Source organism: Lissotriton helveticus, chromosome 8 (assembly GCF_964261635.1).
Source record: "Lissotriton helveticus chromosome 8, aLisHel1.1, whole genome shotgun sequence".
NCBI lineage: Eukaryota > Metazoa > Chordata > Amphibia > Caudata > Salamandridae > Lissotriton > Lissotriton helveticus.
The window spans coordinates 158,691,156-158,716,725 of record NC_136069.1 but is presented as its reverse complement, the minus strand read 5'-3'; the positions used below and the strand labels follow the sequence as shown (position 1 = coordinate 158,716,725).

Here is a 25,570-nt window from a genome sequence, read left to right as displayed (position 1 = left end):
AAAAGCGGGGCCCAGCTTGGTGGAAGTGAAGGGGTGGACTGAGCCTCCTCCCTGTTACGGATGGGGTGCAGCGAGAGGGGCCACTGCAGCTACCCTCGCCCACTGTACCTCTGATCCTGGAGATTGCAGGAGTTGTGATCCAAGACCTTCAAGGTTTCCCCCAGAGAGAAGAAGGAGTGGTGATGGCGGCACTGCACTGTACTTGCCCAGTCGGGATTTCCTTCTAATGAGTGCGGCGGCCTCTCGAAGCAACACTGGGGATTGGGCTAGCTGTTACCATGGCAACCCTGATCTCCGCAAAGTAATGGCTAGCTGGCAAAGTCTTTCACTGTGCAGAGTAAAGCATTGCTTGATCACCCACGGTACTCTGTCCCACAAAGGGTGGCAGAAAAGAAAATTGCTGATCAGGCACTGCAAGTGCTGGATGCTCAGAATGCACTTGATCCTGTGATGCTGTCAGCGTAGGGTTGGAATGCTTCTTGTCACAAGGTGATTAGCCACATGCTGGTTTTTATCACAAAAGCCCCGATCCGGACTCTTCCGTTGCTGAGATCCAAGGAAGGGCAGTCAAGGGGAATCGTTGATGGCCCTTGGATTCTGTGACCAGGGAGAGGCAAACCAGGATGCCCCTGGAGAGCACTGGGGGCACACAAAGCAGGCAGACAGCAGGTCGGCATATAAGGCAAGATGCAAGGTGGCAGTTCTTTCTGCAGCCCAGCAGTCAGCCGGCCAACACAACAATGCAGGTAGTCGAAATGGCGGTCCCTCCTGGCAGCACAGCAGTCCTCTGACAATGTGCAGTCCGTAGGGAACGCAGTGTCTAAAAACATGGAGTCCGAGGCCCTGCACTTATACTCATAAATGTCTTTGATGAAGGGGTGACTTCAAAAGGACCCCTTGCAGGTGTGCAACAATCCCGTTCAACCCAGCCCTGGCTCCAGACAATCAGTAGAGGGTAGAACAGCCCTTTGTGTGAGGGCAGGGCAGAACCTATAAAAAAGGTAAAATGTGAATGCCCTCTGCCACTCCCAGCCCAGGAAGACCTCCAGTATGTAGACAAATGCAGATGTAACCCCTGCCACACCCAGCCCTTTCTGTGTTGTGGCTGTCTGGAAAGTATGCAGCAAGTGCAGCTGTCATCCAGCCCTTGACATGTATTGGAGTCAGGCTGCAAAGCACAAGAGTCATAAACACAGAGAAACGCCCACTTTCTAAAAGTGACATTTCTAAAATAGTACTGTAAATCCCACTACATTATTAAGTAGGTTTAACAACCACTATCCTAAACATACCAAACATGGCAGCACCACTCTTTTCTGATCAGGAGTTAGCACTTAAAAATATATAACGGAATTCCCACTGCTAGACTATGAGAGGAGTAGGCCCCACAGTACTGAGAAACAAAATAAGCTGTTTGTCACTACCAGGATATGCCACACATAAAGGCACATGTTCTACCTTTTACGTAAACAGCACCCTGGCTGTAAGGCTACCTAGGGTCTACCTTAGAGGTGCCCTATGTAAAATAAAAGGAGAGTTTAAGACTTGGTAAGTAGTTTTTATTTGCCAAGTTAAAGTGGTACTAAACTGTGCACACAGGCCCTGCAGTGGAAGGCCTGAGACAAGTTTTAAAATGCTACATCTGTGGGTGGTACAAGCAATGCTGTAAGCCCACGAGTAGCATTTAATTTACAAGCCATGGGTATTTGGGATACCACTTTACAAGGGACTTACAAGTAAATCAGATATGCCAAATAATAATAATAATAATGATAATAAATCCACATTTGTAAAGCGCACAATCACCCGCAAGGGTCTCTAGGCGCTGGGGGCCGTCGGGAAGATTAAGCAAGCTATTGCCCAGAGTCACATGGTGCTGGGCTAATCTGCCGCCGGTGCCGGGGATCGAACCATGATCCCCAGAATCCGGAGTCAGTCGCCCTAGCCGCGGAGCCACACCTCTTCTCCAAACAGGTGTAAATCAATCATACCATGTTTTAGGGGAGAGAGAACATGCCCTTTAGCTCTCATTAGCAGTGGTAAAGTCCTAAGGCCAACAAAAAGAAGGTCAGAAAAATAGGAGAAGGAAGGCAACGTTTGGGGATAACCCTGCAAAAAGGGCCCCAACCCCCAGGACCAATATTAAAATTAAAGGGGGGATGTTGTCCCCCTGCCCTAGACTTGTTAAGACCTGGGAACTGCAGGGCCACTATTAAAATGAAAGAGGAGAGGGCCGCATGGCCCCTCCCCAAGCCTTGCAAGGCCCTGGGGACCCCATCACCCAGGGCAATGAATTAAAATTAAGGGGAGTGGGCATGTGGCCCTGTTCCCCGGGCCGATTTCAATCCTGTAGACCCCAGCCCCTGTGGCCCGGCAACTTTTTGTGGGGGAGGGTGGCATGTGGCTGCTCCCTGTGGGAGGGAGCAATCTTTTCATCTGTTTCTCTGCCCGCTTTACTGCGGGCAGAGTAACCGTTGAAAAGGCTGCTTCCAGTGGACTGGAGAAACTTTCAAGCTCCCACCCATTGGGAGAGGACTTGGTATTTGCTTCCGCTTGACAGGAGAGTTCAAATTGCTCCCGCCAAGCAAGAGTAAACGCATGGCCCCCCTCCTCTTTACAGATGTGGCTGGGCCCCGGGGGATGGGGTGCCCAGGACCCAAATAGTCCCGTTTAGGGGACTGGGTGGCTCCTCCCCAAGCTCCCTGGGCGCTAAAAACGGTCAAGTTGAGGGGGCCGCGTGTCCCCTCCCCTATACAGATGTGGCCAGGGTCCCAGGTAATGGGGTCCTCAAGGCAAAATTGGTTTGCTAATAACTCTGGCCCCATTTAACAAATCGTCCCGAACATTTTCTAAAAGAAAAGTTGAAGTACTTCAGCGCTCTAACCTGGAAAGTTTGGAGGTGATCCATCCAGCAGGAGCCGAGAAAATAGTGGGGTCCCAAAACGTAAAATCCCCATGCATTTTCCATAGACTTCTTTAAGACAGGTTTAAGCAAAAACTTCTGAACGGAATTAGACCAAATACGGCAGGAAGATAGATCTTGGTCCATAGATTGTGCTTATTGTAATTTGGTGCAAATCCATTCAGTAGTTTTTGAGATATTAAGGGTAAAAAAACAATTGTATATTTTGGCAGTTGGGCTCAGGAGAGGCCCGAAAGCCTGCAGTGAGAGCAGCAAAACAAAAATGGAGCCCTGTGATTGGTTGAAAGGGCCATTTTTCACGTGCGACTTCATGCGAATGCTCTGACTGGCTTGCTGTTGGAATATTAGAAATGAAATGGCTTCTATTGTGGTGATGTGGAAATTAAATAAAAAAGCTATATAAATGGGCAGCAGAGAGGCATGCTGTCCCCTAGATTTAGAGAGGGGGTGTCTAAGCGACAAGTACAGTGAAGATAATAAACGTATATGGTTTTTACAACCTCGCTCGACTCTTGTGGGATCACAAATAGTAAAAAAGAGTAGATGAGATCTCAATACACTCCATTAGTAGGAATGCATGTTGTGGTCGTTGTTTATGAGAGGAAGTGTGCCAGAGATAAGTACTGTGATGAGGCCAGTCCCTCTCCACACCCTACTACCCACACCTATCATGACAGAGAGAGGTCTCACCAGAGAGGCCAGTCCCTCCACACACCCTTCTACGCACACTCGTCATCTGAGAGACAGGTCGGAAAGGAGAGGCCATTCCCTCCCCCACACCCTACTAGGCACACTTATTACAGAGTGAGGTCTCAGCAGAGAGGTCAGACCCTTCACACACCCTACTACTTACACCCTTCATGTGAGAGAAAGGTCTGAAAGGAGAGGCCGGTCCCACTCCACACCCTACTTGCACACCTGTCATCCGAGATACAGGTCAGAAAGCAGAGGTCTGTGGCTCCCCATACACCCTACTGCACACACCTGTCATCTGGCAGAGAGGTCTGAAATGAGAGACAAGTCCATCCACACACCATTCTATGCACATCTGTCATCTGAGAGAGAGGTCTGAAAGGACAGGCCAGTCCATCCTTACACTCTACCACACACACCCATCATTTGAGAAAGTGGTCTGAAAAGAGAGGCCAGTCCATCCACACACATTACTATGCACACCCGTCATCTGAGAGAGATGTCTGAAAAGATAGTCCAGTTCATCCCCACACCCTACTACACACACACATTGTGTTACAATACAAATCCATTCAGTTATTCTACCATACATATATTTAAAAAATAATTTACTTGAAAAAAAACTCTAGAAAACAAAGGTTAAAGTAACGGTATAGTTAGGTATAATAAAATTATCTGTTTTCATTTAACAATACCATAGAATTTCACTGACGTAATAGCTAGGTGACTTTCTCAGTGGCGATGCTAATGTTTTGAACTAAAAAAAAAGATAGGTAGTAACATTATCTATAACTTGCGCCCCTGCCATGCACTGCTTACAACCTAACATATGATGTCACTTAGGACATGTTCTATGACATAATTTATGACATCACTGATGACATCTCAAATGACATCATTGATAAAATCATTGATGACTTTATCCAATGATTGTGCTAGTTTGTTTATAGTTTACCTAGTGGCGGGAAACTACCATAGTACTTCTACGTAATTTTGTACAGCTTGGGTGCAGCTAATGGGTGTAAGTGTTTATAAAAAACACATGTGCTACTAATGCACCATAGCTGTGTAGAGCTATTGAACATGTTATAAATGTTTGCATTCAATAGTAACCCTGTGTGCAAGTGATAGTTGACTTGTATTCATTATGCTCCACATAACCTTTTGGACCTACAGAAAAAGTTTCCAACAGAAGAAAGATTACATAATATACACTAGCTTTTGTATACAGCCTTGAGTTATCGGAGAGAGTTGTGTCAGCATGATAATTTATACTTAGCATGAAGCATTGTGTGCACCGCGTAGTAACCTATGTACGTGTGCTTATTTTGCTTCAGAAGAAGGGCTATCTGTAAAGTTTTCACAACATAATAGAGAGTGCAGGTAGAGCAATCTTTGAAGCTTTCAGATTTCGGTTATTTGTAGCAATTAGGGTTGTTTTTACAACTGTTGCATAGAATGTCACTTTATTTAGTAGATTAGTTTGAATACTCTGTTGTATTTCTCATGAGATGTTCACTGTTTGGAAACAGTGTGGTATAGAATGAACTCTCTCCATAGAGTAAATGCTGTTTTCAGTACTCAGTTCTTTACTCATATCAAATTCCTTTCCTAATATAGGTTTGCTGTGTGTCGGTGCGTGTCAGGGGTTTAATACAGATAAAAGCTAGGGCATTTGTTTTTGAACCGATATTAACTATTTTGGCTTTCGCTGAACAGTTGTATACAGGATGAACACGTACTCAATGAGGTTTTGACATGTCTCTGTGGTTGATTGTTAATGTGAACTATGCCATGTGTAAAGCCATAGCAATTTAAACAGCAATATGCGGAAAAAAGATGGTTGGATTATGTCATCAGCAATTTAATCAATGATGTCATTTGAGATTTCATGAGTGATGTCATAAATGATGTCATAGAGCATATCATGAGTGATGTCATATGCGAGGTCATAAGCAGTGCATGGTGGGGGCGCAAGTTATAGTTAGTGCTAGTAACTGTAACGGCTGAATTTCTATGTTTTTTCTTCAAAACGTGTACATTGTCACTGATATATATATCCACCACTCCGCTTTCACATAAAGAAAGGATTGTCCGGGCCACAGTTGAATCAAAAGCGTGTTTATTTAGGACAGCTTCGCTTATAGGTATAGCTGTGTAGTCTTTAAGCAGTTCAAAGTAAGCTATGAAAAAAGCACTACCCAGTGCTCTGCGAATCAGACATAACAATCTATTGACATTTGGATAAAATCCACAACATGGCAATGCTTATCCACATATATTTATGCATGCACACACACCCACACACATTGAATGTTAAATATCATATATATGTTTTGAAAAATAACTATGATTTATTGATAACATTGTTTAATAGATGTTTTTCAATTTATAAACATGCAAAAGTAAATCTAACTTCATTTTATAATGTAAATAATTCAGTTATCTACAGATTTTTTGTAAGTGAATACAAGTATTTACTTTAATTGCTTTTTAATTGCTTTTTTAATGCATCTTGAATGATTTCATACATTTCAATTAATGTAATATTTATTTAAAAAATAAGTTAACAGTTTAATATTACTGCTAGTAAATGTTCCCATGTAGGCTGAAGATTCTGCCACTAGTGGGAATAGTGTAAAACATATTACAATTTTATTAAAGGTTTTAAAAAATGAAAACATACTTTAATATGAAATATTATATATATTTAAATTGCAATACAATAAAAAAACAGCATACATAACTTAATTAAAATTTTAAATCCATCTTTTTCTATTTATTAAATTATTTTTCTATATATTTCTACATTTAATACAAATATTCTTACTTAAAGTAAAATAATATATATTTTTATTATGCATGAAGAAAAATGTAAAGTGATTATAGAACTAGTTAAAATGAATGTAATTATATTATAATAACAATTAATTTAGCATTAATATTTAAATAAAAAAAGATTATTTACATATGTTTAATTAAAATAGAAAACATTTTATATATAGATACTTTTTCAACATTTAATTTAAAAATATATTTTAGATATTTAAATAATTGAATTTAATTTAATATGTTTTCCCTAGTCCCTAGCTTCATTATTTTCCGTGGGAGGGTATTGCACGATTAGTGCATGGATATGTGTGGTGCTGAATTTACTCTAGCTCTGAGCTGGAATAAATGTACAACAGCTTTGGGTCCTTTTCGGATGTAGTAACTTTAAAAGTGCAGTTTGCGAACGGGAATGGTTTACTCTTTTGTGCATGGATACCGTACCCATCCTTGTATTTCCCTTAATTTATCCTATTTTGTAAAAGTATATCTCATTATCCAAGGCACTCCCCTCTGTCCTTTCTGCATGTACTACTGAGACGCTACAGTCAGGGTGGTAATTTCCACGCAGAAAACGATAAGAGAGGCGGAGGGCGAAACCTCTGCTCATAGGTTTGTGAATAGCATTTTGTAGTACATGAGATGTACTATTGTTATACTACCAAATGTACTACCAAACGTAGTGTGTGAATAGGCCCCTTTGTGTTGTCAGGTGGATGGTTTGACAGCTAAATCTGTTTCTAGGCCAGCCCTAAAAAAAGGCTATATCAATCCCAAAAGCACAAATAGCACCTTATTTACTTTCTTATAACAGATGGCAATTCACTATTAATCATACTTCTGATTTCCTTCCTCCCTTCATACACTAACATAACCTGGCCTCTTCTTCCTCTGTGACTCAGCCTGTTCGATGGCCCTTATCAGTGCTGATTTCCAGTGGATCTTTTTGCCACTTTGTAAATACCTAGTTATTATTGGAGATTGACACATTTTTAGAGTCCAGTTTAGTTTCATCATTATCTTCAACTCCATATGTCCCACCCCTCTAAAAACCTTACCCGCCTTGCTTGTACACAGCTATCTTTTGACAAAAATCCTATTTTCTTCATCAGCATAAATTGTTTCAGCAAGCAGGAAACCATACAAAATTAGGGTCTGTTAAAGAGAAATTTCCTCCTTAACTGTTTCCGGATGGCTTGCGATTAGGAAGAAACTGAATACGTTTTTGTGATAACAGGTGATGAATGTTTTCTGATTGGCTAGCTTCTATCCTTTCGCTGCTCACTTTTAGCCTACTGCTTTATTCCTTTTGGCTTAGCTCTGCATGAGAGTGCCTGTTTTCTCCAGCGCTGTATTCAGACCTCCCAAATACCTGCCCTCTGTGCTGTTGTCTCCCAACTGTGCTACAAGTTCTGTCTCATGTGCATCTTCCCCTCACCAAACTGCCATGTGCTCTGTATCTGTTGTCTTTTCCCTCGTTTGCTTCTTCCCTGTGTGTTACTTATTCCTTGTGCTGCCTCACTCACTCACTTTATGTTGCTTCCCACTCCGCTTCCCTCCCTGTTGTTTCCCAGGCCCCTACCAGCTCAGTTCTTTAAAAAAATGTTTTTGTGATGGCCATAAAGCAAGCTGAAACCAGCCCTTCCACTTGAAAAATAGCGCTTTTGCGGAACTTCGATTTCATATTTGTTTTTTATTTATGCATCTGGAATCGGTAAATAAACAAAAATGGCATCTTCGTAATTTTGTAGGTGTGCTTGCATGGGATGCATGTGTTTCCTTGCAAAATGACGTGGCCGGCTGCGTCATCATGCCTATCACAATCCATACCTATGTCTAGTAGTGTACGGCAGGGTTCTATTCTGATGTCCAATGTGTTCAGTTCTTGTGCGTAACCACTAGGGAACCTATTCAGAGATGTCAAATTTTGTTCCACCATTTTGCTGATGATACACTATTATATCTGAAAACTGACATTCCTGAATGCGTGGTGGGAGGTTGTCGACAGCGCCTGGCTTGTGGCCAGGCCCTATAGCTAGTCCCTCACAAGCAGCCATTGTCACACTGCGCAGGGCCTTTGCCCGTGCACAGCAGGGAGTTAACAACAGGGCCTGGTCTGCGGCCAGGCCCTGTAGCCAACCAACCCGGATTCAGCACGTTGCTTACCATAGTCAGGTCTGGTGGCTTAGTGGACCAATGCATCCACTGTAGCGGCCTGTGCTTGACCTCATGGTCACAGGTTCAAGTTCAGGTGGGTCCTCTCAGCCTTTCCTCCTTCTGAAGTCAATAAAATGATTACAATTGAGTTGGGTAACAATAAGCATCTGTTATTCAGCGCCAAGGTACCCTTTTGTGAAAATGTGTGCTTTAGAAATACACATTTTATGTTATGTTACTACTAATGTGGAAGGGGTGGGGCCAAATGGGCAGAGCTTGTAGGTGATGTGCCTCCTTTGCATACTCATAGCAAACACAAGATGATGGACGGAGTGCAGAAACGTTTTAACCACTTACTCCCAGTCAAGAGATCTCGGTTTAATACATTGTTCTGCTGCTCACTAAGCCACCGCAGTTTGGACCCAACCAAATGCAGTACAGCCTGAACTGCCAGGCCAGGTCCTCCCTTGACCAGAACAAGCATCCTGGGACAGGTTTTGGTGTATCACCCAGGCTAGCTTGAATCCAGTGGAATAGCGAGCACAGTACTCACTTCTGGGCATTCCCTTGGCCACCTATGGCGTACAGAGCAAACACAACAAGATGATGGACGGAGTGCTGAAACTTTCCAACTTCTCACCCTCAGTTTGCATACTCAGCAGCAATTAAAAGGGAGAACCCTTGACTCTGCTCTCGCACTATAAGATGACAAGAAAGAACCCACTCGACCATGGACAGTTTCTACAGAAGAGATTGAGCTTCAATAATTCAATGATACATTCACCTTCATCAAAGTTTTCAGATCGTTTTTCAACGTGAAACTGTAAAAAAAAACACACTGCTCATCTGCTTGGAAAATGGCATGAATACAGTTGCATACTACTAACATGGAAGGGGCGGGGCCAAATGGGTAAAGCATGTAGGTGATTTGGCATCTTTGCATACTCAGCAGAAATGAAAAGCGAGCTCTGTGGACTTTATGTTTTTTAAAGGGGATGGGGGCCTGCGTGGCCCTCCTCCCTGAGCCACATTAGGCCTTGGGGACCCCAGGGCTGTATATACTTTAACAGGGACCCCCCCTTCCTGAGCCTCATTAGGCCCTTTAAACCCCATCAATCTGATTTTGAAACTGATGTCTTGTCATATCTGTGTGTTTTGTTTTCAGGTTTATTTTTTAGGTTTACAATTCTTTTTTGTCATTGTCGTTTGTTTTCATTTTTCTTTTAAAAAGCAATTTAGGTTTTAACAACATGGGATATTGATGAAGATGAGCAGCATATCTGTTTCGCAAATGATTATATTGTGCTACACAGCTGCTGTCTGCATTAATTTGTGTATCATCAAAATCAGTAATATACAATTCTGTAAGTTTTTTTACTTTGAGATAGAGCAACATATGCCATACCCTCTTTGAATTCTGTTGACCTAATGAGTGCATAATCTAAGCATAGACCTTGTTGTCATTTGTGTATTGTTACAGCATAAGCCAAATACAGAGGAAACGTTTGTGCATGAATAGAAAAATCTTTCAAAAGTAAGAATCTTGCTACACATTGAAATGTGATTTTGCTGTTAAATGTGGTCACATTTTAACACAATAAATATAATGTCTTGATTTGCTACAGATGTAACATAGTCCCCTGCAAATCCTATGGTCCCATTTGCTTGTACTTCTTCTACATTTAAATTTCGACGTAAAAGTACCTGCCAAATTTGACATAGCTATAAATCTTTCTCCAATCTCACTGTATCTGAAACAGATTTTTCCATCCTTTGTAATTTAGTACCTAGCATTCTTCTTATGGGGATATTTACTCTGTGATTTCCCACTTTATCTTTAGAAGGAAGATGTAGAAGAGATGGTTCTGGATGTTTCTTTTTTCCAGATGAAGTATTTCGGAGTTTAATTGTGCACAATTTTCATTAGTTTTCCTCATACTTTGCATTAATTCTGTATATGTGAAATGTAACCAAATATTGACATTGCCTATACTTCCCAAAGAGTTCTGACTTTGTTCTATCAAAGGTTTGTTGAAAATCGGTTTACCTTTTACAGGTGTTAGTTGTAATAAGTCTTCAAACACATAGTTGCCTCCAAACAACACACAAAGTATTTTGAGTAATTCATACATATGAAGATGGAAAAATGCCAACATTAAGTTAGACGCCATACCAACTTCATCGGTAATTAAAATGTTTAATTTGTTAAAGACTCTATCAAGTTCTTGGCATTATCAGCATTTAGTTTTAAGTATTTCAGTTTGTTATCAAGCTCCACGGGTAGAAAGAGAAGACAATGTCAGATAATTCCTTTGATGTTATGTGGTGCTAAGCCAGTAGGAGCAGTAACTTCATAAGATAAATTAGAGCTAGCAACTTTATGCACATTCACTGTAATTAGTTTAATCAGAAAACTTTTCCCTGTGCCTGCTTCTCAATTTGCGTATATCAATGTAGGTTCATAAGTAATACACTCATATTTCATTTTTCATGTTGACCTCCATGATCAACTGATTCTGTGATGTATTTGTAAATTTGTAGTTGTTCACTATTTAAGTGAGATACTAAGTTATCTAAATTTTGATGTCACTTTTGAATTGTTGCATTCCATTTTTAACCATTTCTATGGCAACGACAGCTTTATTATCAATACTTGGTTGTCCAAGTGGGGGAGCCGCGCTCGAAGTAGTAGTAGAAGAAGTGCTAAATAGTAAAAAAATATATTTTCTCCTGTGTCACAACTTAGTTATAAAGACTATGCATGGCAGGGGGTTGGCTACCTACAGAGGTTGGTGGGGGGCTGGGGATGCTGCCTTCGGGTCAGTTGGCTACAGGACTTGGCCGTAGTCTGCCTGTGGTGGGGAGGGGTTGGCCACAGGGCCTGGCCGCAGCGTGATGTTGGTTGCCTGCAGAGGGGTTGTTTGTCTGAGTGGGGTTAAAGCAGGGCCTGCCCACAGGCCAAGCAGGTGTTGGCTTTAGTTATAGTAATAAAATATTACTTGAAATGTAAAAATAAATTTGAAATCCACTGAAAATACTAAAGGTTAGAGTAACGTTATAGTTAAGTGAAATGTTCAGCAACGGGCCCCCGCAGGGATTCTCTGCATGCCTTTCCGTGGCGGCATTGCCGCCATGGAAAGGCATCCACAATTGCCCATCGTAATATGGCTGGCGGTGTCTGATAGACACCGCCACCATATTATTCCTGTTCCGCCCCGGCCGCAAGGCGACCGGGGTGGAAAAGCGGTGGATGGTCTTTCCGTCCGCCAAGGTCCCCCCCGCCATACTAATATGGCGGGGGGGGGAAACAAATGCGGATGTCGGGCAGATTGCCCTCGCCAGGCTGGCGGTGGCTACCGCCAGCCTGGCGGGGGCAATCCGCCCAACATCATAATGGGCCCCATAGTGCCAAGCACTGTTATCTCCATGTATTGTGCCACTACTGACACACTTACATTCAGCACACACATTCAATCTGCACGAACTGTTCAGTACTGTAACATTTCTATATTGTACAAGGGTGTGCTATTTGCAAACAAAAACACTGCAAGCACACACACTCACCATATGCACGCTGCACAACACTTCACCCTTTATGTATTCTACTTCTCGAAAGCAGATATACACCCAGAAATGTGTTTCCTTGCTCACTCACCATATCTTTCATGTAATGTTTTCCTTGAAGGCATACATACACTCAGCACATGCACTAAACCCATGTGTACTACACAGTACTGCTCTAAGTCTGTACTTTATGGTTTCCCAGGTACACATACATTCAGCGCAAAGTCACTACTCCTGTGCTGTGCAGCACTACACATCCATTTAATGTAGGCCAAGGGTGGGTTATGCACAAAGCAGAAGTTTGAAAAGATGAGTTAGCTTGTAGGCCACACTCCAGTGAGACAGGGTAAAAAGAACCTGTTCACTCCTACTGATCACTACACGGTACGCTGCCACCTCGACCTCATGCTGCATAACTCTTGGTGAATAAATCACCAGAATAGGGTTGGGCCCATGCAAAGTGCCAGGAGGCTGGGCCGTTCCAAGAGAAACACAAACATAGTCCTTACCCACTGGTTTATGCACAGAATTACAAAAGGCAATGAGTCAAACTTCAAGTGTCATTCAGTCCTCACAATTTATTTGAACACACATTGTTTCCCTTCCACTGATGTATGTACATCATAAATTTAAAATATTTTTTGGGATTAGAACACCAACCTTGGTCCTGAGGAGACCGTGAAAGGATAGAGGTTGAAGCGCTTTCAACGTTTCAGGCTAACAGACTTAGATTGTGTTTGCAGTTTCAGGATTTCTTCACTTCTTCAAGTGGGTAAATATTAGGAGCAAACACAAATATGTATCCTGACATTAAAATTTGAATCATTGCTGATGTTTGAGATGTTTGTAATTTCTAATGTACAAATATCAAGGTATGGGAAACAATGTTTGCTCAAATAAGTTATGAGAACTGACTGCCACTTGTGGTTGGCCTCAAATCTTTTGTAATTCAGTACATAAGCCAACAGGTGAGGCCATTTGTTAGTTTAACTCTTGGTAAAGGTGGTAACCTTCCATCACTATGAGGATAGCTCTTTGGGCGGCCCTCCTATGCGCCATACTATGTCATGGCGCATATGGATGAACTATGTACGCCTGTGACAACAATATCAGCATTAAAGATCCAGACAACAGTATAATTGGGCACTCAAGGCAGTGATCATGTCTTTTACTATGTGGAGGACTTTTTAGTAGCAACAGTAATCAAATGCACATTTAATAAATTCACACATTGAAATGTTAACAACAGTGATTTTCCTAAAAGGTTTTTAATAACTTTTTATAAAATAAAAACCCAACATGCCTTGAAGTCTTTCTTTAAACAAGTCTATGTGGTACTCCATCCCTTTGGTTGTTGGGGTCCCTCTCTTTTATTAGAGAGTTTCTTTAAACATTTGACAGCCCACAACATGCAACCAAAACACAAGACAGCATTGCACTCAAGTCGACCCCTGGAGCTCTCTAGCCACTTCCATGAGGGGAGCTGGCATGTTTTCTTTTCTTTTTAAAGCAACGTGGGTGCCCTGATGCCCATGCGGGTCATCCACAATTGTACTTTCGTTGGGGGGCATGGGGGGATCCCCAAGGCCCCAGCTGCCCTTGCCGGCTCCCCAGGCATCTCCATGGTGGAATAAAACCTTTTTTTCTTTTAAGAAAAATGGGTGCCAAGGCACCCACCTGAGGCACCCTCAGTGCCGGTTTGATTGGAGGCAGTGGGAGGAGCCCCAAGGCCCCTAAACCCCCTGCCAGTTTATCTGCCAAAACCATTGTGTGTGCTGGTGGTAGCCAGTTCCATTATTGTGCTCTGGCCTGGACAAGAGCAATCTTGGGTTCCCTGCCCAGGTGAATGCAAGCATGTTATGGCTCTACTCTCCCAGGCAGGGAATTGCAGAGTCCTAGGGGGAGGGGTCCCCGGAACACTGCTGAACAAGGGTCTGGGGAATGGGGTTCCCTGAGCTGGTGTACAGTTTGAGGAGGTCGGCTGCACACCCCCCCACCTCCCCAAAAATGAAACAGCCCTGGGGTCTGGGGTCACCGAAGCCCAACAGTGACGCAGTGAGGGGGGCCGCATGGCCTTTGCTCTTTTTTATTTTAGAAAAAGTCTAAGAGATGGGATTCCCTTGCCCCAGCAGTGGTGAGGGAAGGGAGGCCTAGTGACCCCTTCCCTTTATTTCGCTTTCGGCCCCAGGGATAGGGTTCTTGGGCCCCTAGAGTGGCTCTGAGAGGGAGCCTCATGCCCCTTCCATTTTTATATTATATACAGCTCCTGGCGCCTCTCTGAGGCTTGGAGAGGTGGGTCATGTGCCCTCCATCCCCAAAAATACATATGCCCCATCCCCCGGGTCCTAGCCCCCCCCCCCCAGGAGCGTTTTAATGAAAAGCCAGAGACTGCTGTTCTGTGGCACCGATAATTCATTTTTCTGTTTTTGATCCCCGGGAGACTCTCTGGGACCCTCCACCAGGGTTTCACTATCTCACCCACAATATATATTTTTTTTAAAACTTAATCTAGGACAGGCGACTGAGTCTTTCTTGATGTGCTGGCAGCCAATTAGATTTAATCTTGAGATCTGTTGCATGAAATATGCAAAGTTTCTAAGCCTTAATTTCTCCAAAACTATGAGCGGAGTTACACCAAAAAAACGAACATCATAACCTTGCTTTCTGGACAAAGACCTAGTTTCTGTCAAATTTGTTGAAATACCATTTAGTGGTTTAGGCTGTAGCTGTGTCCAATTTTCTCATGGAAAAATGAATGGGGAAAATACAGCCCCATCCCACTTTTATCGGCCCCTACTTGACCGATCACCCCGAAATGTTCCAGGAAAGAGCTGCAGAGGATTAAACTTTTATTGAAAAGTTTTGTGAAGATCTGGCAAATGACCCCTAAAGTATTAGCAAACCGAAAAATGCTATTTCAATGGAAACGTGGTCCTAACTATAACTATCCAGTGGCAACACTCCACCAATAGATACATCCAAAACTTCCCACTCTCCTCCACGGAGACAAAAATAGGGTGAGCCACAGAGACATGCTTTGCCAAGTTCTTTTATTGTTAGGCGGAGAACATGATGCCTTTCGACCTGTTGAGGTCTTGAGCACAGTGCATAGTTGTAAAGTTCTGTGGGATGTTACAACTTGTTATAAAGGTCAACGCCTTGTAATGTTCATAGAATAAAGGCATGTGGAGTATAGACCCATGTTGGAATGTCTGATATTTGCAGCCACGGGCTATAAATATGCTTGTAAGATCAGTCTATGTAATGCTGTCAGCCAACCCAAGTCCAATCCTTCTGTTTCAGTCAGCAGCACTAAGCACAATGTATTTGTAAGACAATAAATAAGCTTTCTGTGCCTTTCTCAAAGATTGCTCCCAACAACATTGCAACACATGTCAAATTTTCCGACTGCGTTCACTACTTGAACGCGCCTTACCGGCTCTCTGAATTTGTTTAGACCAAACTACATCTTTCATCCTATACCCAGACTGCAATTGAATTTGTTTGATCGTTGACTATATGGCACACCTCTTTCCCCATGTTACCACCTCATACAGGCATATATGCCCAATCCCGCATATGCCACCACCTGACTCATGGCCCTTTCCCCACCTCCTCTATCTCCAGTGATGTTTTGAGATACTGCCGAAACTCCGATTACTTCTCTCAGGCACCTGCTGGGTAAGCTTTGAACCCACACTTCCCATCAGGGCACGTAGACATGTTTTGCCCTCCTTAAATCCACTTTCTCTCCTCTTTAACAGAATTTGGACCTTTCATCTTGATCATTAATTGACCAATTTCCCACTATTTCTATTTTACAATTATCTTGTCCCTTCATTTGAAGCTCTCTTCTACTCTCAAGCCCAATCAGACATATACCATTTATCCCTTTTTTTCTCACCAACCTGCCTATAGGTGTTCTAAATTGTTTCATATTTGTGTGATTTAACTACTTTTTCCTACAGAGATCTATACCTACCTGCATCTACGATAGTGATTTCTGACAATGAGTTCACAAGCACTGCTTATCTCATCACCTATCCTTGTGTGCCTCGCGTTTGTTGTGCCTCATCTGTGTTTTCCACAAAATAAAATATGTGTTCTTCTTTTGATATCTATATTGTTCAATAATCTTTTTAATAGTTTCTAATGTTTACCCCATATGCCATATAAAGCCCTGAAAAAGTCCGAGCCTTTCTAGCCTCTCAGCCTGAAATATGTATTGGCTGATTCACCGAAATAAGGATAATTGCAAACCTGTATAACCAGTTATCAAAGCAGAGTTCCCTGTGAATGAGTACAGAGAAAAAACTAATAAATACTGAACATTTTCATTTTGCACTTGTAACTTACAAAGTAAAGACTAATAATTTTGATCCACAATAATAACTGGGATTATCACTTCATATTATGGGTACTTTACACACTCACTCTGATGTAGATGTGTAATCCAGAAGTTGAAACAACTTCATTTGAGATAATTTTAACTGCACATAAGAAAACCCAATTCACAAGTCTTTCAGTTCTTAAAAAGAAACCCCCTTAGCTGCTGAGGCTAACTGGGGAGGGGGCGGGTGTGGAGAGGATTGAGTAAATAGTGACGTCTGGTGACAACTCTTACTTATAAATGTGAAGAATATCACATAGAGGAAGCCACCCAGAGCCTCAAGAGTGATGTTAAGTTCTGGTGTATCTGTCCAGTTAGGGCACTTTAGTGGTCCTCCTCCGGACACTTTTCATTCTGCGGTGGTGGTTAGCATTTTAAAAAAAAGGAAAGGACAAGGAAAATTTAAATTCGTACAGACCCATAAGCCTTTTAAATACAGATTATAAAATTTTTACAAAACTTTTAGCAAACAGATTAAATAAAATAGTGGGGTCTCTGGTAGCCCATGATCAGTGTGGTTTTATTGCAGGTAGGCATCTTTATTCAAATACAAAATTTTTATTGGAGGCACTAGATTATTTTAAGACCAATAAAGTGAAGGCTCAAATTTGGCTTTTAGACACGGAGAAAGCCTTCGATCTAGTTGCCTTTTTGCTATTTTGCACAGTTTTAATTTCCAGATTGTTTTTATTTCTCTTTTAAAACAACTCTATATGAATTCTAGAGCACAGATTATCATTAATAATACCAATATTGGGACGTGTCAGGTCACTAGGGGCACGCGACAAGGATGTCCCCTCTCGCCAATTTTGTTCGCGTTATTTATTGAACCGTTGGCGATTGCAATTAGGGATACAAGGACCGATACTTCCCCAGTAGTTGGAATGACAAATATAAAATTATACGCGGATGATATTGCTCTTTTTTTAGATTCTAAACCCTCAAGTCAATTGAAAATTTGAAAAATTGGCTCTGATTTCCAAAAATGAGGGGGCTATAAGATTAATGTTACCAAAACGGAAATTATTTTAACCAACTTCACTATAGACACCTTAGTACCGGAATTCAGGCAGATATACAACACATACCCAAAGAGATATCTGGGAATATTCATATCGGACAATCTGGAAGACCTGCATTCGCAGAATTTTTTACCTCTGTTAAAAAAGGCTGGGTCTCTGTTAGATCGCTGGAATTTATTACCCTTGTCTTTAATGGGACGGGCAGCGTTAGTACGTATGTCAATCTTACCTCTTTTCAATTTTCTTTTCAGCCCCGTACCCTGTGCAATTCAGCCTCCTTTTTAGGGCTCGGGCCTACGTCACACGAAGTGGGGCGGGGCTTCCGAGCTCTAATGTTATAAAAAAAAAAAGTTCAGAAAGGGCTGTGGGCTGCCGCATTCCAGAAAGCGCGCGGTTTTTGCGTGTGGTAATCTGGCATGTGAATGGTAATTGGTCCAGGCAAGGCTGTGTTTAAGTAAGGCAGCACGCCATAGGGCTTTGGAATTTTTGCAATGTCCACTTCCTGCATAAAGTGTTCGGACACGCGCAGAAGAATACATAAATCCTCAATTACCAGCTGTCCGAGGTGCCGGTAATTGAAGGCAGATGGTGCTGGGAGCGTGTGCACTGATGTGTTTTTTTTCCCTTGAGCTCTGTGTGCGCGCCGGCAAACCCACGCCTGCTCTTTGACTGAGGTAGGCTAAACAAGCATTGGCAAAGCAAATAGGACTCTCCTATACAAAATCTGTTGGTTTTGTGGCGGTGCAGAGTGGCGGTGCAGAGTGGCGGTGCAGAGTGGTGGTGCAGAGTGGTGGTGCAGAGTGGTGGTGCAGAGTGGTGGTGCAGAGTGGCGGTGCGGCGATGGTGCAGAGTGGCGGTGCAGAGTGGCGGTGCAGAGTGGCGGTGCAGAGTGGCAGTGCAGAGTGCAGAGTGGCGGTGCAGAGTGGCGGTGCAGAGTGCAGAGTGGCGGTGCAGAGTGGCGGTGCAGAGTGCAGAGTGGCGGTGCAGAGTGGCGGTGCAGAGTGGCAGTGCAGAGTGCAGAGTGGCGGTGCAGAGTGGCGGTGCAGAGTGGCGGTGCAGAGTGCAGAGTGGCGGTGCAGAGTGGCGGTGCAGAGTGGTGGTGCAGAGTGGTGGTGCAGAGTGGTGGTGCAGAGTGGCGGTGCGGCGATGGTGCAGAGTGGCGGTGCAGAGTGGCGGTGCAGAGTGGCAGTGCAGAGTGCAGAGTGGCGGTGCAGAGTGGCGGTGCAGAGTGGCGGTGCAGAGTGCAGAGTGGCGGTGCAGAGTGCAGAGTGGCGGTGCAGAGTGGCGGTGCAGAGTGGCAGTGCAGAGTGCAGAGTGGCGGTGCAGAGTGGCGGTGCAGAGTGCAGAGTGGCGGTGCAGAGTGGCGGTGCAGAGTGGCGGTGCAGAGTGGCAGTGCGGAGTGCAGAGTGGCGGTGCAGAGTGGCGGTGCAGAGTGGCGGTGCAGAGTGGCGGTGCAGAGTGGCGGTGCAGTGGTGCAGAGTGGCGGTGCAGAGTGGCGGTGCAGAGTGGCGGTGCAGAGTGGCGGTGCATAGTGGCGGTGCAGAGTGCAGAGTGGCGGTGCAGAGTGGCGGTGCAGAGTGGCGGTGCAGAGTGGCGGTGCAGAGTGGCGGTGCAGAGTGGCAGTGCGGTGGTGCAGTGCGGTGGTGCAGTGCGGTGGTGCAGAGTGGCGGTGCAGAGTGCAGAGTGGCGGTGCAGAGTGGCGGTGCAGAGTGGCGGTGCGGTGGTGCAGAGTGGCGGTGCAGAGTGGCGGTGCGGTGGTGCAGAGTGGCGGTGCAGAGTGGCAGTGCAGAGTGGCGGTGCAGAGTGGCGGTGCAGAGTGGCGGTGCCGAGTGGCAGTGCAGAGTGGCCGAGTGGTGGTGCAGAGTGGCCGAGTGGCGGTGCAGAGTGGCGGTGCCGAGTGGCGGTGCCGAGTGGCGGTGCAGAGTGGCGGTGCAGAGTGGCCGTGCGGTAGTGCAGAGTGGCGGTGCAGAGTGGCGGTGCAGAGTGGCGGTGCGGTGGTGCAGAGTGGCGGTGCAGAGTGGCGGTGCAGAGTGGCGGTGCAGAGTGGCAGTGCAGAGTGCAGAGTGGCGGTGCAGAGTGGCGGTGCAGAGTGGCGGTGCAGAGTGCAGAGTGGCGGTGCAGAGTGGCGGTGCAGAGTGGCGGTGCAGAGTGGCGGTGCGGTGGTGCAGAGTGGCGGTGCAGAGTGCAGAGTGGCGGTGCAGAGTGGCGGTGCAGAGTGGCGGTGCAGAGTGGCGGTGCAGAGTGGCGGTGCAGAGTGGCGGTGCGGTGGTGCAGAGTGGCGGTGCAGAGTGGCGGTGCAGAGTGGCGGTGCAGAGTGGCGGTGCAGAGTGGCGGTGCGGTGGTGCAGAGTGGCGGTGCAGAGTGGCGGTGCAGAGTGCAGAGTGGCGGTGCAGAGTGGCGGTGCAGAGTGGCGGTGCAGAGTGGCGGTGCAGAGTGGCGGTGCGGTGGTGCAGAGTGGCAGTGCAGAGTGGCAGTGCGGTGGTGCAGTGCGGTGGTGCAGAGTGGCGGTGCAGAGTGGCGGTGCAGAGTGGCGGTGCAGAGTGCAGAGTGGTGGTGCAGAGTGCAGAGTGGTGGTGCAGAGTGGTGGTGCAGAGTGGCGGTGCAGAGTGGCGGTGCAGAGTGGCGGTGCAGAGTGGCGGTGCAGAGTGCAGAGTGGCGGTGCAGAGTGCAGAGTGGCGGTGCAGAGTGGCGGTGCAGAGTGCAGAGTGGCGGTGCAGAGTGGCGGTGCAGAGTGGCGGTGCAGAGTGGCGGTGCAGAGTGGCAGTGCAGAGTGGCGGTGCAGAGTGGCAGTGCAGAGTGCTGAGTGGCGGTGCAGAGTGGCAGTGCAGAGTGGCGGTGCAGAGTGGCGGTGCAGTGGTGCAGAGTGGCGGTGCAGAGTGGCGGTGCAGAGTGCAGAGTGGCGGTGCAGAGTGGCGGTGCAGAGTGCAGAGTGGCGGTGCAGAGTGGCGGTGCAGAGTGGCGGTGCAGAGTGGCGGTGCAGAGTGGCGGTGCGGTGGTGCAGAGTGGCAGTGCAGAGTGGCAGTGCGGTGGTGCAGAGTGGCGGTGCAGAGTGGCGGTGCAGAGTGGCGGTGCAGAGTGCAGAGTGGTGGTGCAGAGTGGCGGTGCGGTGGTGCAGAGTGGCGGTGCGGTGGTGCAGAATGGCGGTGCAGAGTGGCGGTGCAGAGTGGCGGTGCAGAGTGCAGAGTGCAGAGTGGCGGTGCAGAGTGGCGGTGCAGAGTGGCGGTGCAGTGGTGCAGAGTGGCGGTGCAGAGTGGCGGTGCAGAGTGGTGGTGCAGAGTGGCGGTGCAGAGTGGCGGTGCAGATTGGCGGTGCAGAGTGGCGGTGCAGAGTGGCGGTGCAGTGGTGCAGAGTGGCTGTGCAGTGGTGCAGAGTGGCGGTGCAGAGTGGCGGTGCAGAGTGGCGGTGCAGAGTGGCGGTGCAGAGTGGCGGTGCAGAGTGGCGGTGCAGAGGTGCAGAGTGGCGGTGCAGAAGTGCAGAGTGGCAGTGCAGAGTGGCGGTGCAGAAGTGCAGAGTGGCAGTGCAGAGTGGCAGTGCAGAGTGGCAGTGCGGCGGTGCAGAGTGGCGGTGCAGAGTGGCGGTGCAGAGTGGCGGTGCAGAGTGGCGGTGCAGAGTGGCAGTGCAGAGTGCAGAGTGCAGAGTGGCGGTGCAGAGTGGCAGCGCAGAGTGCAGAGTGGCGGTGCAGAGTGGCGGTGCAGAGTGGCAGTGCAGAGTGCAGAGTGGCAGTGCAGAGTGGCGGTACAGAGTGGCAGTGCAGAGTGCAGAGTGGCGGTGCAGAGTGGCGGTGCAGAGTGGCGGTGCAGAGTGCAGAGTGGCGGTGCAGAGTGGCGGTGCAGAGTGGCGATGCAGAGTGGCGGTGCAGAGTGGCGGTGCAGAGTGGCAGTGCAGAGTGGCGGTGCAGAGTGGCAGTGCAGAGTGCAGAGTGGCGGTGCAGAGTGGCGGTGCAGAGTGGTGGTGCAGAGTGGTGGTGCAGAGTGGTGGTGCAGAGTGGCGGTGCGGCGATGGTGCAGAGTGGCGGTGCAGAGTGGCGGTGCAGAGTGGCAGTGCAGAGTGCAGAGTGGCGGTGCAGAGTGGCGGTGCAGAGTGGCGGTGCAGAGTGCAGAGTGGCGGTGCAGAGTGCAGAGTGGCGGTGCAGAGTGGCGGTGCAGAGTGGCAGTGCAGAGTGCAGAGTGGCGGTGCAGAGTGGCGGTGCAGAGTGCAGAGTGGCGGTGCAGAGTGGCGGTGCAGAGTGGCGGTGCAGAGTGGCAGTGCGGAGTGCAGAGTGGCGGTGCAGAGTGGCGGTGCAGAGTGGCGGTGCAGAGTGGCGGTGCAGAGTGGCGGTGCAGTGGTGCAGAGTGGCGGTGCAGAGTGGCGGTGCAGAGTGGCGGTGCAGAGTGGCGGTGCATAGTGGCGGTGCAGAGTGCAGAGTGGCGGTGCAGAGTGGCGGTGCAGAGTGGCGGTGCAGAGTGGCGGTGCAGAGTGGCGGTGCAGAGTGGCAGTGCGGTGGTGCAGTGCGGTGGTGCAGTGCGGTGGTGCAGAGTGGCGGTGCAGAGTGCAGAGTGGCGGTGCAGAGTGGCGGTGCAGAGTGGCGGTGCGGTGGTGCAGAGTGGCGGTGCAGAGTGGCGGTGCGGTGGTGCAGAGTGGCGGTGCAGAGTGGCAGTGCAGAGTGGCGGTGCAGAGTGGCGGTGCAGAGTGGCGGTGCCGAGTGGCAGTGCAGAGTGGCCGAGTGGTGGTGCAGAGTGGCCGAGTGGCGGTGCAGAGTGGCGGTGCCGAGTGGCGGTGCCGAGTGGCGGTGCAGAGTGGCGGTGCAGAGTGGCCGTGCGGTAGTGCAGAGTGGCGGTGCAGAGTGGCGGTGCAGAGTGGCGGTGCGGTGGTGCAGAGTGGCGGTGCAGAGTGGCGGTGCAGAGTGGCGGTGCAGAGTGGCAGTGCAGAGTGCAGAGTGGCGGTGCAGAGTGGCGGTGCAGAGTGGCGGTGCAGAGTGCAGAGTGGCGGTGCAGAGTGGCGGTGCAGAGTGGCGGTGCAGAGTGGCGGTGCGGTGGTGCAGAGTGGCGGTGCAGAGTGCAGAGTGGCGGTGCAGAGTGGCGGTGCAGAGTGGCGGTGCAGAGTGGCGGTGCAGAGTGGCGGTGCAGAGTGGCGGTGCGGTGGTGCAGAGTGGCGGTGCAGAGTGGCGGTGCAGAGTGGCGGTGCAGAGTGGCGGTGCAGAGTGGCGGTGCGGTGGTGCAGAGTGGCGGTGCAGAGTGGCGGTGCAGAGTGCAGAGTGGCGGTGCAGAGTGGCGGTGCAGAGTGGCGGTGCAGAGTGGCGGTGCAGAGTGGCGGTGCGGTGGTGCAGAGTGGCAGTGCAGAGTGGCAGTGCGGTGGTGCAGTGCGGTGGTGCAGAGTGGCGGTGCAGAGTGGCGGTGCAGAGTGGCGGTGCAGAGTGCAGAGTGGTGGTGCAGAGTGCAGAGTGGTGGTGCAGAGTGGTGGTGCAGAGTGGCGGTGCAGAGTGGCGGTGCAGAGTGGCGGTGCAGAGTGGCGGTGCAGAGTGCAGAGTGGCGGTGCAGAGTGCAGAGTGGCGGTGCAGAGTGGCGGTGCAGAGTGCAGAGTGGCGGTGCGGTGGTGCAGAGTGGCGGTGCAGAGTGGCGGTGCAGAGTGGCGGTGCAGAGTGGCAGTGCAGAGTGCAGAGTGGCGGTGCAGAGTGGCGGTGCAGAGTGGCGGTGCAGAGTGCAGAGTGGCGGTGCAGAGTGGCGGTGCAGAGTGGCGGTGCAGAGTGGCGGTGCGGTGGTGCAGAGTGGCGGTGCAGAGTGCAGAGTGGCGGTGCAGAGTGGCGGTGCAGAGTGGCGGTGCAGAGTGGCGGTGCAGAGTGGCGGTGCAGAGTGGCGGTGCGGTGGTGCAGAGTGGCGGTGCAGAGTGGCGGTGCAGAGTGGCGGTGCAGAGTGGCGGTGCAGAGTGGCGGTGCGGTGGTGCAGAGTGGCGGTGCAGAGTGGCGGTGCAGAGTGCAGAGTGGCGGTGCAGAGTGGCGGTGCAGAGTGGCGGTGCAGAGTGGCGGTGCAGAGTGGCGGTGCGGTGGTGCAGAGTGGCAGTGCAGAGTGGCAGTGCGGTGGTGCAGTGCGGTGGTGCAGAGTGGCGGTGCAGAGTGGCGGTGCAGAGTGGCGGTGCAGAGTGCAGAGTGGTGGTGCAGAGTGCAGAGTGGTGGTGCAGAGTGGTGGTGCAGAGTGGCGGTGCAGAGTGGCGGTGCAGAGTGGCGGTGCAGAGTGGCGGTGCAGAGTGCAGAGTGGCGGTGCAGAGTGCAGAGTGGCGGTGCAGAGTGGCGGTGCAGAGTGCAGAGTGGCGGTGCAGAGTGGCGGTGCAGAGTGGCGGTGCAGAGTGGCGGTGCAGAGTGGCAGTGCAGAGTGGCGGTGCAGAGTGGCAGTGCAGAGTGCTGAGTGGCGGTGCAGAGTGGCAGTGCAGAGTGGCGGTGCAGAGTGGCGGTGCAGTGGTGCAGAGTGGCGGTGCAGAGTGGCGGTGCAGAGTGCAGAGTGGCGGTGCAGAGTGGCGGTGCAGAGTGCAGAGTGGCGGTGCAGAGTGGCGGTGCAGAGTGGCGGTGCAGAGTGGCGGTGCAGAGTGGCGGTGCGGTGGTGCAGAGTGGCAGTGCAGAGTGGCAGTGCGGTGGTGCAGAGTGGCGGTGCAGAGTGGCGGTGCAGAGTGGCGGTGCAGAGTGCAGAGTGGTGGTGCAGAGTGGCGGTGCGGTGGTGCAGAGTGGCGGTGCGGTGGTGCAGAATGGCGGTGCAGAGTGGCGGTGCAGAGTGGCGGTGCAGAGTGCAGAGTGCAGAGTGGCGGTGCAGAGTGGCGGTGCAGAGTGGCGGTGCAGTGGTGCAGAGTGGCGGTGCAGAGTGGCGGTGCAGAGTGGTGGTGCAGAGTGGCGGTGCAGAGTGGCGGTGCAGATTGGCGGTGCAGAGTGGCGGTGCAGAGTGGCGGTGCAGTGGTGCAGAGTGGCTGTGCAGTGGTGCAGAGTGGCGGTGCAGAGTGGCGGTGCAGAGTGGCGGTGCAGAGTGGCGGTGCAGAGTGGCGGTGCAGAGTGGCGGTGCAGAGGTGCAGAGTGGCGGTGCAGAAGTGCAGAGTGGCAGTGCAGAGTGGCGGTGCAGAAGTGCAGAGTGGCAGTGCAGAGTGGCAGTGCAGAGTGGCAGTGCGGCGGTGCAGAGTGGCGGTGCAGAGTGGCGGTGCAGAGTGGCGGTGCAGAGTGGCGGTGCAGAGTGGCAGTGCAGAGTGCAGAGTGCAGAGTGGCGGTGCAGAGTGGCAGCGCAGAGTGCAGAGTGGCGGTGCAGAGTGGCGGTGCAGAGTGGCAGTGCAGAGTGCAGAGTGGCAGTGCAGAGTGGCGGTACAGAGTGGCAGTGCAGAGTGCAGAGTGGCGGTGCAGAGTGGCGGTGCAGAGTGGCGGTGCAGAGTGCAGAGTGGCGGTGCAGAGTGGCGGTGCAGAGTGGCGATGCAGAGTGGCGGTGCAGAGTGGCGGTGCAGAGTGGCAGTGCAGAGTGGCGGTGCAGAGTGGCAGTGCGGCGGTGCAGAGTGGCGGTGCAGAGTGGCGGTGCAGAGTGGCGGTGCAGAGTGGCGGTGCAGAGTGGCGGTGCAGAGTGGCAGCGCAGAGTGCAGAGTGGCGGTGCAGAGTGGCAATGCAGAGTGGCGGTGCAGAGTGGCGGTGCAGAGTGGCGGTGCAGAGTGGCGGTGCAGAGTGGCGGTGCAGAGTGGCAGTGCAGAGTGGCGGTGCAGAGTGGCGGTGCAGAGTGGCAGTGCAGAGTGCAGAGTGGCGGTGCAGAGTGGCGGTGCAGAGTGGCGGTGCAGAGTGGCGGTGCAGAGTGGCGGTGCAGAGTGGCGGTGCAGAGTGGCGGTGCAGAGTGGCAGTGCAGAGTGGCAGTGCGGTGGTGCAGAGTGGCGGTGCAGAGTGGCGGTGCAGAGTGGCGGTGCAGTGGTGCAGAGTGGCGGTGCAGAGTGGCGGTGCAGAGTGGCGGTGCAGAGTGGCGGTGCATAGTGGCGGTGCAGAGTGCAGAGTTGTGGTGCAGAGTGGTG

General features: G+C 49.3%; 1 protein-coding gene across 1 annotated transcript in view; it reads left to right on the top strand.

Annotated features, from left to right (window-relative positions):
* The window catches only part of UMODL1 (uromodulin like 1), a 621,262-nt gene that overhangs the window by 7,226 nt on the left and 588,466 nt on the right, over positions 1-25,570 (top strand). The window lies entirely within an intron of this gene.